Source organism: Macrotis lagotis, chromosome 3 (assembly GCF_037893015.1).
Source record: "Macrotis lagotis isolate mMagLag1 chromosome 3, bilby.v1.9.chrom.fasta, whole genome shotgun sequence".
In the NCBI taxonomy this organism is placed as follows: domain Eukaryota; kingdom Metazoa; phylum Chordata; class Mammalia; order Peramelemorphia; family Peramelidae; genus Macrotis; species Macrotis lagotis.
This window is the reverse complement of record NC_133660.1, coordinates 117,956,687-117,971,685: the sequence shown is the minus strand read 5'-3', so window position 1 is coordinate 117,971,685 and position 14,999 is coordinate 117,956,687. Positions and strand designations below refer to the sequence as shown.

General features: G+C 34.8%; 1 protein-coding gene across 4 annotated transcripts in view; it reads right to left on the bottom strand.

Annotated features, from left to right (window-relative positions):
- LRBA (LPS responsive beige-like anchor protein) overlaps positions 1 to 14,999 on the bottom strand; it is an 832,197-nt gene that overhangs the window by 55,282 nt on the left and 761,916 nt on the right. The window lies entirely within an intron of this gene.

Here is a 14,999-nt window from a genome sequence, read left to right as displayed (position 1 = left end):
AGTGTTTTCAACTTTAAAACTCTGAAATTAATTCAGAGCTCAACTATTTAAAATCCTCAGAGGTATGGTTAATTTGATCCCCAAACCAATGGGTTGGTTCCTTCCTGACTCAAAGACTCATAAAGAACATATACCAAAACTCCATAATCAATTTAACACCTCATTAACATCTTTTACTATCTTCTGGGACTACATTAACTAAAGTAGTGCTGGGGAACCCTTACATGTTCCTTGCATGTTCTCCTCCTTACATGTTCATGTTCTCACTCTCAATTGACTATGGTTTGAAAATAAAAGGCATAAAACTCCATGCTAAAAAGGCTGGACCCAAAGAATAGTTATTATTTGATTTTAACTTCAAAATAGTCTCTAGTGAAATATTCCAAAGATCTGAGTTTATATTTGTGTTATTTAACATTTTCATCAATGCCTTTAATAAAGGCATAAATGGCAAACTTATTAAAATAGCTGGGAAGCGTAGTTTACACCTTGGATGACAAAGTCAGGAAGAAAATATTTTGACAAGTTAGAATGATGGAACACACCAAAGAAGACGAAATTTAATAAGAATAAATGTAAAGAATTCTATTTAGGTTAGAAAACTCAACTTTCCAAATGGAAGATTTAAGAGGCATGGCAAGACAACAGTATATCTGAAAGAGATAGGAGTATTTTGATAAAAATATTATAGGTGATCCCTACCCAGATACTTTCATTGTAAAGTAGAGATTTTTTTTTTAGGTTTTTGCAAGGCAAATGGGGTTAAGTGGCTTGCCCAAGGCCACACAGCTAGGTAATTATTAAGTATCTGAGACCGGATTTGAATCCAGGTACCCTGCCTCCAGGGCCAGTGCTTTATCCACTGCACCACCTAGCCACCCCTAAAGTAGAAATTTACCTCAGTTTTAATACAACAAACATTTATTAAATTTCTACAAGGCACAAGACATTGAATTATGTGTAGGTTATGTCATGGATCTTCATCTCTTCTCCTCATATATTATCCTAGGCGCCTAGTGTTTTAAACAGCTTCCATGAGTTCAATGATTTCTACCTCTAACTAACCAATTCTATCTAACTTCTTCCCTTAGTTCCAACCACAACTGCCCTTTTCACACCTAAAACTGGATGAATTGCAAATATCTTAAACTAAGTGTGTCCAAAATTGAATTCATTAGCTTTTCCCCAAATCCTCTCTTCTTCAAAATTTCTCTATTATTCAGGGCAACACTATCTTCTGACATCCTCTGACTAGAAACCTTGGCGTCATTCCCCAGAATATCTCTCAGCACTCACACTACATATCCAAACTATATTCAAGACTTTTCATGTCTATCTTCACAATATCTCATGTACATATCTCCCCAACTCATAACACATCCAATCACTGCCCAAGTACAGACTGATCACCTCAAGTCTTCTGGAAAATTTCCTTGCCTGAAAGTCTCTCTCTCTCAAGTGCCAAAGGAATTTCTCCTGAAATACAGTTACATCCTTTCCTGTTCAAAAAAAGTCCCTTTTTTTGCTGTCCCTCAGACACAACAATCTTTTTCTTGCCTCCATGACTTCAGCAGTTTATCACATCTGCAATGTCTCCTGACTTCCTTCAGGACTCAATTCCAATCCACTTTATAACAGAAATGAAGTAGTCTCTACCCTTAAAGGTCGGAGTGAAGATCAACACATACACAGACAAATCAAAAAATTCAACAAAAACAATTAGGAGGAATAACAAGGATTGAGCAGAAGAGATGGTTTATGAGCTATACTATGAAGGAAGTTAGCTATTCTAACAGGCAGATATGAGGAAGGAGTGCATTCTAGATACAGGGAAGCCAGCTGTGAATGGGCATGAAGGAGAGAAAGGAAATGCCAGGAACAGACCAGCTGGATTAGAACAAGATTTGTGGGGATACCCTAAGAGACCCACAAATGGTAACAAAGGGATGAACTGTGGCAGAGACAGTATAAAGAAAGAAGGGGATAGATATGAGAGAGGTTGGATAGATAGAATCAACAAGACTTGATTAGTTGACCACTTAAGAAAGCAGTAAAAGAGAGTTGGAAAATAGGGCCTCAGAGGTCTTTTCCATTTGTGGCGTTATTTGATAGTAACATTATAAAATTCACAAGGAAATTTTGGCAAAAAAAGTAAGAGGATTCTCTGATCCAGAAAATACTTATTGAGCATCCACCTTAGGGGACACTAACTGTTAACCAGGGGGAGAAATTAAAAATTTCCAATCAAGGACATGACTATGATGGAAGCAGAGCTCTGTTCCAAAGGATCAATCAACATTCACAGAAATAAGGTAGTCATCTGGAGTAATATTAAACATAAAGAATCAAGTGACATTTTCTTGCCTTCAAGGAATTTAGAATATAACTAGAGAAACGGGACATATGTGCTGTAAATGTTTATCTTAATAGATACATGTCAAATATATGGTAAAGAAAACATCAATTCTGTCAAGTCCAGAAGAGAGTATTTTATTCAGTGCTTGCTAAGTGACAGACACTGTGGTGAGGGACTAGGATACAAACAAGCAAAGAGACAGTCCCTACCTTGAAGGAGTTTTTCATTTCAATAGGGAAAAACAAGAAGAGTGAGGATGGTAAAGAGTCAGGCTCTGGAGCACAGGAGGAAAAGTTCAATGTGTCAGAGGTGTAGTCTGGGAGTTAGGAAAGGGAGGAAGAGGAATTAAAATACTGTTCATTTCAACTTCCTCTTTAAAATGGGAGGAACCAGACAGTCAAGAGGGAAAGGAAATAATAAGTACTTCTAAAGTGAGAAAGAGTCCAGGGATGGAGAGGTTTCTAGGGTGAAGAATATTTTATAGCAAGATAAAGAAAGTCTTGTGGAGAGAAGTAATCAATAGAGCTTAGAATGAATACTGCAGTAATTCAAGGAACTAAACTGTGAATTGGTTAGTATTATGTTCTATGGTTGGTAGGAAGAACTTCATGAAGAAGATGTGACTTGATTAAAGTTCTGAAACACGAATATAATTTAGTAAGATGCAAAAACAAGGTGATGCAAGTCTTCTTTTTCTGTCCTCTTGGATTTATTATCTAGCAGCAATCTGTCCTTGCTTCTTCCCTCCCAATAAAAATGTTGGGCTTTGGGCCTAGTGCACTGGACCGCATTTGATTTACTTTATGAATATCTACCTAAAAGCAATTTTTTTTGCAAAAGAATAATGATAAGGCCAATGTTTTAAGAAGATTGTTGCACAGAATGGATTTGAGTGAAGAAAAATTAAAGAAAGGGAGATCACCAATGTAATGCCATAGAAACAATGCAAAGACTGTCAAATTGGCTTCCGTGGGGGGTGGGGAGAGGGAAGTGGGAAGTAAGACTAGGGGGAAAATTGTAAAACTCAAAATAAATGAAATCTTTATAATTCAAAAAAAAAAAAAAGGGAGATCACTTGGGGAACTATTATAATCGGCCAGGTGGTGGCAGTGGAACTAGAAATAAAGGGATAAATACACAGGCAGAGTTAATAGCACATGGAGCCAAATTAGAAATAGAGGATAATACAGGGAAAGTCAACACTAATTAGTCTTTGAACCTGAGTGACTGAGAGGATGATGATACATTAATCAAGGTAGGTAAGTATGGCATTAGAGTTTGTTTTAGGGGGGGTTGATAATGAGTTTAGTTTTTAAACATGATAAGTCTGAAATGATGCTAGGACCTCCAAGAAGAAATCTCTATTAGGCAGTTAGAGAGACAGCACCATAGCTAAGAAGAGAGATTAAGACCTTAAAAAAACAGAATTTCTCTGCATAGAGTAGTACAGTAGAAAGAGCAGTTCAAATCCTGACTCAGATACTTAACTAGCTGTGCAATCTTGGGCAAGTCACTTTATCTCTATTTGCCTTAGTATGCTCTTCTCTAAAATGAGCATAATTATACTTCCTAGGGTTGTTTTAAAGACCAAAAGAGATACTATTTATAAAGTGCTTAGCACAGTGCTTGGGGCAACAGATACAATAGAAATGGTCATTATTATTATCATTAAAAGTATATAGAAGCATAAAGTAAGGAGAATATACAAACCTAAAGCTAAATGACGGAGATAAGAGGAAGAGAACCACAGAAAGGGGAGAAGTCAAAGAAGTAGGGGAGGATCCTGAGGAGGTCAAGAGTTTCAAGCATAGAGTGGTTCCACAGTGTCAGATGTTTCTGAGGCCAAGGAGAATGAACATGGGGCTTTTAAGAGTATAATTTCAAGAGGAGTGAAGACACAAATCAGACTGAAAGGTCTTAATAAATGAATTTCTGACGAAGAAATCAAGGCAACAGAATAGAACATTAATTCGACAAGTTGGAAGTTAATGGAAGGGAATGGTAAATAAATACATAACCAGAAGGATGAAGCAAAGATTTTTGTTTTTTGGTGTGTGTGTGTATGAGAAAGAGAGAGAGAGAGACAGAGACAGACAGACAGGACAAGGGAGAAAGGCAGAAAAGTTGTCAGTAGAATTAACAGACTAGAAAATTTAGTGAAATAAGTTAAAGAAGCAAGGTGACAAAAGACAGGTAGAAGAGTTAGTGTGAGAAGTCACATCTTTCTCTTAGGCAAAAGGGAAGGATGAGAATGAGCAAAGAGATGAGAAATTTTGAGAGAGAGAAAATAGTGTAATTTTTCTATCTTTTCAATAAAATAAGTAGTATATATCTGAGATTGAATAGAATAGGAAATGGGCAGTAGAATTAAGGGTTTTAGGAGAATGTGAAGATTTGAAACAGCTGCTATGGGAAGTGGATCAAGGAGTCCACAAGAGATGAACAACAGTATTGCCAAGTAACAGTGAGAGCTCAGTGGTAGCTGTAGAGCAGGAACACATAATGGGCCAGTTCTGCATAGTTTTATGACTTCTCCTGCAAAGCTCTTCAACCCAGAAGCAAAAGATGAGGAAACAATGCCATGCACATAAGTAGGCATTAATAAATGTATGCTGTGATGAATTGAAGTAGAAGCAATAGAGGTTTGTGGAAGAAAGTCTAGTATGCTTGTGAAGGAAGCTGGTAAGTGGTTGACTGAGGATCTAGTTTGGGCAGAAAAATCAAGCATAGACCCAAGGAGAATAGTCAAATGCAAAACACAGGAAGAGTCTAATTATTCACTGGTAGTCTACTGAAGATAAAGTTTAGGAAGGCAATACTGAAGTTGTGATCAGAAAGGAAAGATAGGATTTGAGATCTTATAAGTGAACTATAAGTCACAGCAAGGTCAAGGGTGTGGCATATGTCTAGGAGATTTTGAATTTCTCTGAGGCAGGCACATGATGAAAATTAAAATAAAAACTAAAATATGAAATATTTATACAATTAACCATTCATGTAATCATTAGAAGAGCTGCCAAATTTTCCCACTTATAAGACACACCTTAATTTTGGGGCTCAAAATTTGAAAAAAAGTATTACAAAAAATTACTGAACTCAAATTTTATTCATCATGAAATTCAAGGATCTTCTGCTCATAGCTTTCAGGCATCTTTTGGGCAAGCCTAGTGCATGGATGCATGCTTAGTCCATTCCATTTCACGAACCAGAAGCACCGATTGTGTCCTCCTTTGAAATCAGTCACTTCTTTTTCATCATCAATTTTTCTTGCCTCTTGCTGACCCATCTTTGTGGACACAGGAATTCCAACGGCCCTTTGCTCTTCAATCCATCTCTTCAATTCTCTCTCTAACTCAGGCTATTTGGCTGCCTTGCCTTTCATGGCCTTCTTTTGCCATGGCATTTTCAGTCAAGTTTCTTGTTCCTGTAGTCAGTCTGGATTGTTTTCTCAGTTGGAGGAGGAAAAAGCTGTTCTTCAGCAGCATGATTTCCATTCACTTTTGCAAACTGGAACACTTTGAATGTGAATTCAGCACTGGAGGAAAATCTTTTCTGAGCCATTTCTGGGCAGAATGTGGCAAACGTAAATGTAACCTAATATACTGGTAACAAATGCAAAACAATGAGTGCAAAGACAAGCATGAAAAAGTGGGAAGTGTAAGTAAAAAAATCTACAACCACTGTATAAGATGCTCCCAAGTTTTAGACACCAAATTTTTAGAGAATAAAAATGGGGAAATACGGTACTCACTTTCAAACTCGATTCATTTAGGATGGTAACTTGATCCTTTCATGTTCTTCAATCTCTGAAATGAATTCTTCATGCTCTTTCTATTTAAATTTCTCAGGGAATTGTTGATATAAGAATCTTATTAATAAGTAGATCTTCATTGATGCATTTATTAGCGTTTTTAAGACTTTAAAGTCTATTTTCCTTTAAAATACTGTTGTCATTATATAAATTGTTTTCCTGGTTTTGCTCACTTTTTACTCATTATCAGTTAAGATAAGTCTTCCTAGGATTCCCTGAATCTGACACTTTTGTCCATTAAACTGCAAGTTCAAGGGCAGGGGTTGCTCTTTGTCTCTTTTTGTATTCCAAACACTTAGCAAGGTGTCTGCCACATAGTTTGAGTTTAATAAATGATTATGGATTATTGTATAATAACAACTCCATTGCTTTCGCATGCAATAATTGTCCAACTTTTCCCCAACTGGTGTTCCCAATTTTGTTTATAGTTCTTTGTTACAACAAAAATTGCTGCTATAAATACTTCTCTACAATCTGTATTTTTCAGCTATTCAGGATACATGTTTATCATTGTTATGTTTACTATCCAGAGTGATGAAAGATGGCTTAATGATGAAGAGTTAATGTAAAAAAAAGGGATTATAGCAAAAAGGAAGGCATACTACATAGTTAAAGTTTATTAAAGCTGTAAAAGATTGTAAATTTTATTGTATAAATCAATGAACTTAAAATAATTTACTTTGCTCCAGTTCAAGACATGCCACTGTAGATAAACATCAATACTTATTCATTGAATGGGATAGCAGTTCACAAAGAAGTTAAGGGGAGGGGCGGCTAGGTGTCAGGAGTACCTCAGACACTTAATAATTACTTAGCCCTTGTGGCCTTGAGCAAGCCACTTAACCCCATTGCCTTGAAAGATCTAAAAAGAAAAAGAAGTGAAGGGGAGATAGATAGCAAAACTAATATATGGTGTCCCTAAGTATTCCTTTCAAACTTAAGAAAATTTAAAAACTCATAAGAAAGAAGGGAAGGATTTGAATAGAATTTTAGAAAAGATTGTTATAAGAGACCTTTGATAATTGATGGATGGGAACCTAGGATGAATAGATTGATTTCTTAGCTGTATTTGTCACTTTTATAAAAACTAACCCTATGCCAGGACATAAAATCCTTCTAAACAAAACAAAAAAGCAGAAATATTAAAAACATTGCTTTTGATCACAGTAAAATAAAATGACAATAAAGGATATTGGAAGAAAGGATTAAAACTTATTAAAGTTAGATCAGGAGCAGCTAGGTGGTGCAGTGGATACAGCACTGGCCTCCTGGAATCAGGAGGACCTGAGTTCAAATCAGACCCCAGACACTTAATAATTGCCTAGCTGTTCGAACCACCCCCACCCCCAAAATAAAAGTTAGGTCAAAAAATTTAATCTTCAGAGATATGTTAGATATGTTGACCAAAAACACCCCCATAGAAATAAAAGATAATATGATTTTAAAAATATAGCTAAAGAAGTTCTTAGCAGCAAATTTATGTCTCTCAACATTTTTCTTAACAAAAAAGATGAAGAGATCACTAAAAGGAGTGTATATAACTTGAAAAAATTGGAAAACAAATTAAAAAACTCCAACTAAATGCAAAAACAGAAAATTTCAATATCAAATAAGAGGTAACATTGAAAGTAAACCCCGCCTCCCAAATTGATGAATAAACTAGGAGTCGGTTTAAGAAATTACTAAAAAAACCAAACAAATCTAATTTGATAAAATAAGTGGAGAAGTAAATTGAAAACAATAAAAATTAAAAAAATTTCACAATATATAAATAGAAAAATAAATATAATAAATTTTCTTGCCTTTTTATTGGAAAAAAAAAACTGCTAACAAATGAAATGGGTGAATATATACAAACATATTAGCCAGATTTATAAAGAAAGAAACTGAAAAGATAACCCATTCTCAGAAAACCAAACTGAATAAACTAGAAAGGAACCTCTGAAGAAAAAGAAAATCTCAGAACTAAATGAATTTATGATTGAATTGGATTTATGAATTCTATCAAAAAACAACTCATTTAGGGGCGGCTACATGGTATAGTGGATAGAGCACCCGCCATGGAGTCAGGTGTACCTGAGTTCAAATCTGGCCTCAGACACTTCATAATCACCTAGCTGTGTGGCCTTGGGCAAGCCACTTAACCCCATTTGCCTTGCAAAAAAAAAAAAAAAAAACCCTAAAAAACAAAAACAAAAAAGAATCATTCCAGTATTACAAAAATTGTTGCAAAAAAACCAAAAAAAAAAAAGGTTTTCTTTTAAATTCATTTGAGACAAAAATATTCTTTATACTGAAACCAGTGAGAAATAAAACAGAGCAAAAACTGTAGGTCAATATTTCCAATGAATATTGTTGCAAGAATACTGAATAAAGTAACAGCAAAACAGTACTATATTTTAAAAATCAAGCCTAATGAAATAGAGATGTCCCTTGTTCTTAAGGAATTCACATTCTACTGGAGGCAGGGAATATAATATGTTCACAGAAAAGTACAAGATATATTTAAAGTAAATACAAAGAAACTTTAGTGGGGAGGATGACAGTACCTGGAGTGAACTAAATATACATTAATCAAATTATTAGTCAGAATGGTAAGCCACTTAAAGACCAAAGTATACTGAAAATCTACATATATAGAGTGAGATGAATTGGATTTGAATCCAAGTTCATTTATTGACTACCTGTGAGATTTAAAGAAAGTGACTTATACTTGATGGGGTTCAATTTTCTTACACTAAATTATCACTAAGATCCCTTCTGGCTCTAGATGCTATGAAACTAGATTAGCCTGGGGTAGGGAAGTGCAGTCTGGCAGTAATTTCTGTAAACAGATTCTCCCCCCACCCCATTCTTGATTCCCATAACAAATCTTAAGTACAGCACCAGCATTCCAGATGTTGTTATACATAGTAATAAAACAGCACAAGTTATGCAAATCCTCTATGATTTCCATGACATGTTGGAAAAACCACACATTTGTCTTTTACATACAGTTTCTCAAATTTTAATAGCAGAACTTACTAAGAGACATGTATATGCAAATACTGTGAAGACATTTTCAATAAACCTACTGTGGCTATTTTGAATGTCTGCATCATTTTATCATGGCAAAAAGGAACAAATGTAGCCTTAGCCTACATATACTATAGATTTGGGCTACTATTTGACAAAGATACTTTCACTAGTTCTCTAAATAGGCTTTTAAATTCAATTGTGAAAATAAGTTATTTACCAGGACACTTGGTACCCAACAATGAAGGCTGTAAATTTTTATTTTGAAATAGTGGAGGCAAGGGAAAAAAGTAGTTGAACATATGGATGCAGTTAAGGTAAAAACAGATGTTTGTTGCTTTTCTTTGCAGTAACACTCAAAATTTGAAATTGGGTCTCTCTCCACTCCTGCTTCATGTTTATGACTGAAACTACTATAAAACTAGTTTAGGAAAAAAGAAAAAAGTTACTATCATATTTAAAAGTAGCTATTGTCAAAAAAAAAGCCAAAGGGAGAGAGGAATGTTCTGTTAAAGCAATTGTGTTAGAAGGTACAATATGTAAAAACATTTGGAATTGGTATAATTTGAAATTTTTTAAAAATATATAAACTGGCAGAATTGACAACTTATTTATTAAGTTCTACTAAGACACTGTACATTGTACTTCTTAGCAACTTATGCATTTAAGAGTCCATGGAAGTCTAAGTACTGGGTTTGTCACTGTTCCTAACTCATTTTTTTCCCCTATTTAAAAAGGCCCAGTGTTTTCTATTGAGCTACTAGTATATAATTATGATCACCTGATTTCCCTTTCCTTTAACTCATTTTTAACTTAAACAGGCAGAAGAGAGCACTGCCTATTTGACATATTTCACCTCAACCCTTGCTTGCTATTGAGTAATCAGGACTAGCTGATTAGCCTCTTCCTTACTCTGAGGCCTCAGTTAAAATCTAGCTTTGATAAGATTGATTAAAAAAAACATTCTGATCAGATAACTACTAAATGGCTATATGTTAAGATTTGTATTTAAATTCCTACTGGACAAAAATCCAGATAACATTACCACTGAGGCCAAAACAGGGCTCAGAACAATTAAACATACTTGCTTAGTATAGGGTGCAATTAAGGGTGAGAAAATGTTCTAAAATACCTTTAGTCCCCTCTTAGCATTCCCACCTGAGAAAGGATTAGCAAAGAAAGCACCATTCAGAAACAGACCTCTGATCTGCTCTAAGGACACTGTATTCTCCTTGGCAAATTAAAATAATAATAATATAACAAAACATGAAAATATTTCAAAGTATAATTACAAAAGATAAAATATACTTCCCAGAAAACTTAATGGAAGTTCCAGCATGTGAAATATTTAAAGTTGATTCACTTAAAATTTGCAAAATATAAAAAAACAATTCTCTCACAAAAGACATATGAAATATCTAACAAAGGGATTCAGGAAGTTGATGGAAAAGGAACCGAACTGCTTGAAAGGCAGTATGGCTAAGTGAATAGGATGCTTGAAGTCAGGAAATTCATCCTCTAAGGATTAGAAAGTGGGTAACAGTGCAAAAATCTTTAAGTTGCTAATAAGAAGTCAAAAAACCTTGACAAGGGGAGTTCCTTATATCAGTGAAATCACAAATCGATCAACAAAAAATAAAGAACTGAACTGATTCTATTTTAATATCCACTTTAATTCCTTATCTTACTTTATTAAAAAAATACAACCCTAAATTAATAAGCACAGGCAAACACTAAAGGATTAGGTTAAGGGAACAAACTAGAAATCATCAGGTGTATATTCATTAATTACTTTTTAAAGTATTTGAAGTGTTTCTAGAACACCCCTAGACAGAAATAAATCCAGTTATCACCAAGAGAAAACAAAAAATATAGATTCTGCAACTAGAAGTCTCTGGAAGCAAAAGCATATAATAGTGCCTCATAGAAGAAAAATTACAAAACACCATTTTTTTAAAAAAGGGAAGCCTAATTGAAAAAATATAGTCTTCACTATTTTTCATGCCACAAATTAATTCTGCTGCCAAAGCCTGTTGATTTTGTTGCCAGGGATTCGTGTCACCAATTTAAGATTGAGAGTCTTTGAAATGAAAGAATTCATATACAGCCCTGGGATTTTTAAAACTGCTCAGGATTTATTATACAAGTTTGCAAAGTATACAGATTAAAATTTTTTCTACTCCTGGAGAAGTAGCAAGCTGTGGGGTAAGCCACTTGAGGGCAGGAAAATAACAAAGGCTAAAGTTCGAGTTAAAGAGAGAAGAAAAAGAAAACAGCCAGGAGACCTGGCTAAGAAGAAAAGGATAGACAGGGCTGTTTTAGTCCAGTTACATGGCCCAGAGACCCAAAGTTCTCCAGCTGGCTGAGGCCAAGAGCACAAAATCTAACTTAGAAAGAGATAGATAGCCATCCTAGCAAGGCAAAGATAGGGTGAAGAGGAAGGAAAAAAAAAGGAAAGGTTGCTTCTCTTCTAGATGACTTAAATGCACTTCTGTAGTTGGTTGGACAAGGGTGTTGCTTGGGGAGTGGTCTAACACCTGGCTCCAGGTATTCTCCAATAGGCATGCTACTTATTAGTCTTTTCTGTCCCAAGGTATATGACCTCTCAGTCCAACACATCATTTCCTGTCATGCCAGTGTAAGCTTGACCCACATCAATGACCAAGGACAGGTAGACTGGAAACTGGAAGTTGGAGAGCTAAGGTCTCTCCCATCTTGACAAATTCATATTTAACAATGGAAAACAGGAGTCATTTCACATCATAAGAACAGATAACAGTTTTCTAACTAGACAAATATTTAACAAGAATTTAACAGTATAAAAAATTGCAAAATTTATTTCTAATTACAGTGTCACTATGTCCATAACTCCCTGCATTAATTTCATCTCTGCTGCATCTCTCCCATACTCTCTTCTCTCCTTTGACTCTGCTACCACTCTATTATGTCCCTCATAGCCTCACAATTGGACCACTGTAAATGGCTTGCTGATATATTAGTTTGCCTCAAGTCTCTTCTAACAATAGTCTATTCTCCATTTAGTCTCCAAAGTGATAAAAACTCTCTGTCATTTAAAACCCTTTATAACCAAGCCCCCTCTTATTTTTCTAGTCTTCTAATACTTGATTCCCCAATATATACTCTTTGGTTCAGAGACACTATTTCACAAACAAGATAATCCATTTTAGTTACTGGAATTTTCTTTGTCTTCCATATCTGAACACTCCCTTCCTCCCAACTTTGTGTATGCATTCCCCTGGCTTCATTTAACTCCACTAAAATCCCATCATTCCCATTTTTTATAGGAAGTCTTTCTTTAACCTCTCTTAATTCTAGAGTCTTCCCTCTGTTAATTATTTCCTATTTATCTTATATATAGCTTTCTTGTACATATTTGTTTGCTTATTACCTCCCCCCACTAGATATTCCTGAGGACAGGGAAGCTTTTGCCTGTTTTTATATCACTATTGATTGATTGAGGTCCTACCCTATATGACACACTAACTTCAAATTGTTTATATGCCTAAAGGTAAAAAAAAAACCCACATCATTTAAAAAAAATTAGGGAACTTTTTACAGCTATAGCTAATGTAGAGAGAAGTCTTAACCAAAGAACAAATAAAGGAGATCACAAAAGATAAAACAGATAAATTCAATTACATGAAATTTAAAGGCTTTTTTTACAAACACAATCAATACTACTAAGATAAGAAGGTTAGCTTTCATTAGAGAAAAATATATTTCTGGAAAGGATCTGACATCTAAGATATACAAGTTATGTATGAAAATACAAAAATCCAAGAGTCATTTCCCAGTGGATAAATGGGCAAGAAATATTCCCAAGAGAACTGCTAATTAATAAACCTATGAAAGAAGAAAAATGCTGTCAAAAAAATCTGAGATTTTTCCTTACTATCAGCAAATTAGCAAAGATGAGAAAAAAATGGAAATAGACAATAATGCAAGTGTTTCAACAAGACAGGTATACTTGCATTATTGTCTATTTCCATTTTTGTCTATTTCCATTGTTGTCAGATGTGTCAATTAATTTATCTGGAAATTACTTTAAGAATTAGGCAGAGAAAGAGATTAAGATGGCCTTGCCTTTTGACCAAGAGATTCATTCCCTTGCTAGGCAGATGGCCAAAGAAAGTCAAAGTCAAAAGGAAAGATAACAAATATGCCAAAATATTCATAGCCTTACTTTACATGTGGGAGCAAAGAATTGGAAGCTAAGCACAAGCCCACTAAGTGGGGATTGGTTAAGAAAGTGCTCTAAGAATGATGAAAAGAATGAATTCGGAGATGCATGGAAACACTGAGGAATTCAAGCAAAGTAAGAACTGGAAATACAACATGTACAATTGATAGCAATGGAAATGCTAAGGAAAAAAACCCACAACAAATAAAACTGAACATAGTATAATTTTAAAGAATAAGACTGGCCCTAGAGGAGAGTTGGGAAAATGTAACTCCCTCTCTGCTCTACTAAGGGAGATGGGTTGGATAAGGTATAGAATATTACATATACTATCAAATATGGCAAAAGTATGAGGGAGGGATAAATTCAGAAAAGAAAGCAATATAGAAGCAAGATTTCAAAAAAGACAAAAAAAAGAAAAAGTACAGTAACAGAAAAGCAGGGGATGGGAAAGAGTTTTTGTGAATTTGAAAAAAGTACTTTATTAGCATGTTTTTAAAAATGAGCACAGGACACTTTCTAAGGTCAAGAGCAAGTGATCATATTTTCTGATTTTCCAATCAGGACTTCGTCACCAAGTCCATGCCTTCTAGGTATATTAAACTGAGGACGGACTCTGTCCCCCTACAATTTGCTGCTCTTGTAACTGTCCATCTACTCAGTGTAATCCCAGCTGCCAATCTGAAAGAAACCAGCTAGTCAGAGCAGACACAACCAAGAGAAACAAACGTCACTCAATAGCGTTCAGAGGCACTGTGCTGCTCATGGATAATTTCAAACAGTATCTCTGTCTAGAGCACTGATGTGCTCATTCAAAACACCTCCATCTCTGGCTACTGGAAATTAGTAGATAAAGCAGTAAAGCTTAGAAAAAACATGGTGGAATTTTCCAAGTGTTTGCTAGTGAACGCAAAGATCCAACCGGAGTGAACTCTTTAAGACAAACACCAGACAATGAATTTACAATATTAAAAAATTAACAAACTGAAAGCTTATTATTTCCTTAAAATTATATCTTAATATCAAAGAGGGATGTTTTAAAAAATAAGCATAAGAATAATTCATTCGGTCAATAGTCTTTCTGGTCTACAGTAGGAAAACACTATGATATGTATCACAGATGATGCAGAGTTAAAAGACATGGTCCCTGACTTCAGAAAGCTTAAAGCCCAGTTAGATAGACAATGGATTGAACACAGAGGCATAGGAAACACTTATATTGAAGTGGCAGGCCTGGAAGGCAAAAACAAGGATATACACACACAAACACACAACATGTTGCTAATGAATTTGATTTTCCTTATTCTATGAAGTAAAAGAGGCAACTGAATCAAATATTTCTTAGATATGTGTAAAAATGTGATTATTCAGTACATTTGACTTCTCATTACAACTAATACAAATAGCTATTATTTCTGATTTATTATCATTATCAATATCATCATACTGATATTATCATCATCAATATCATCATCATATCATAGTCATTTTATCATGAAGGGATCTAAACTACTCTTTTAAGAAGCTAAACAAAAACTCACTACTAACAGTACTGCATTGTTGTCATTATAAACAGCTAAGAATCTGCCAGACATATCTGGCGAATTTCACAGATA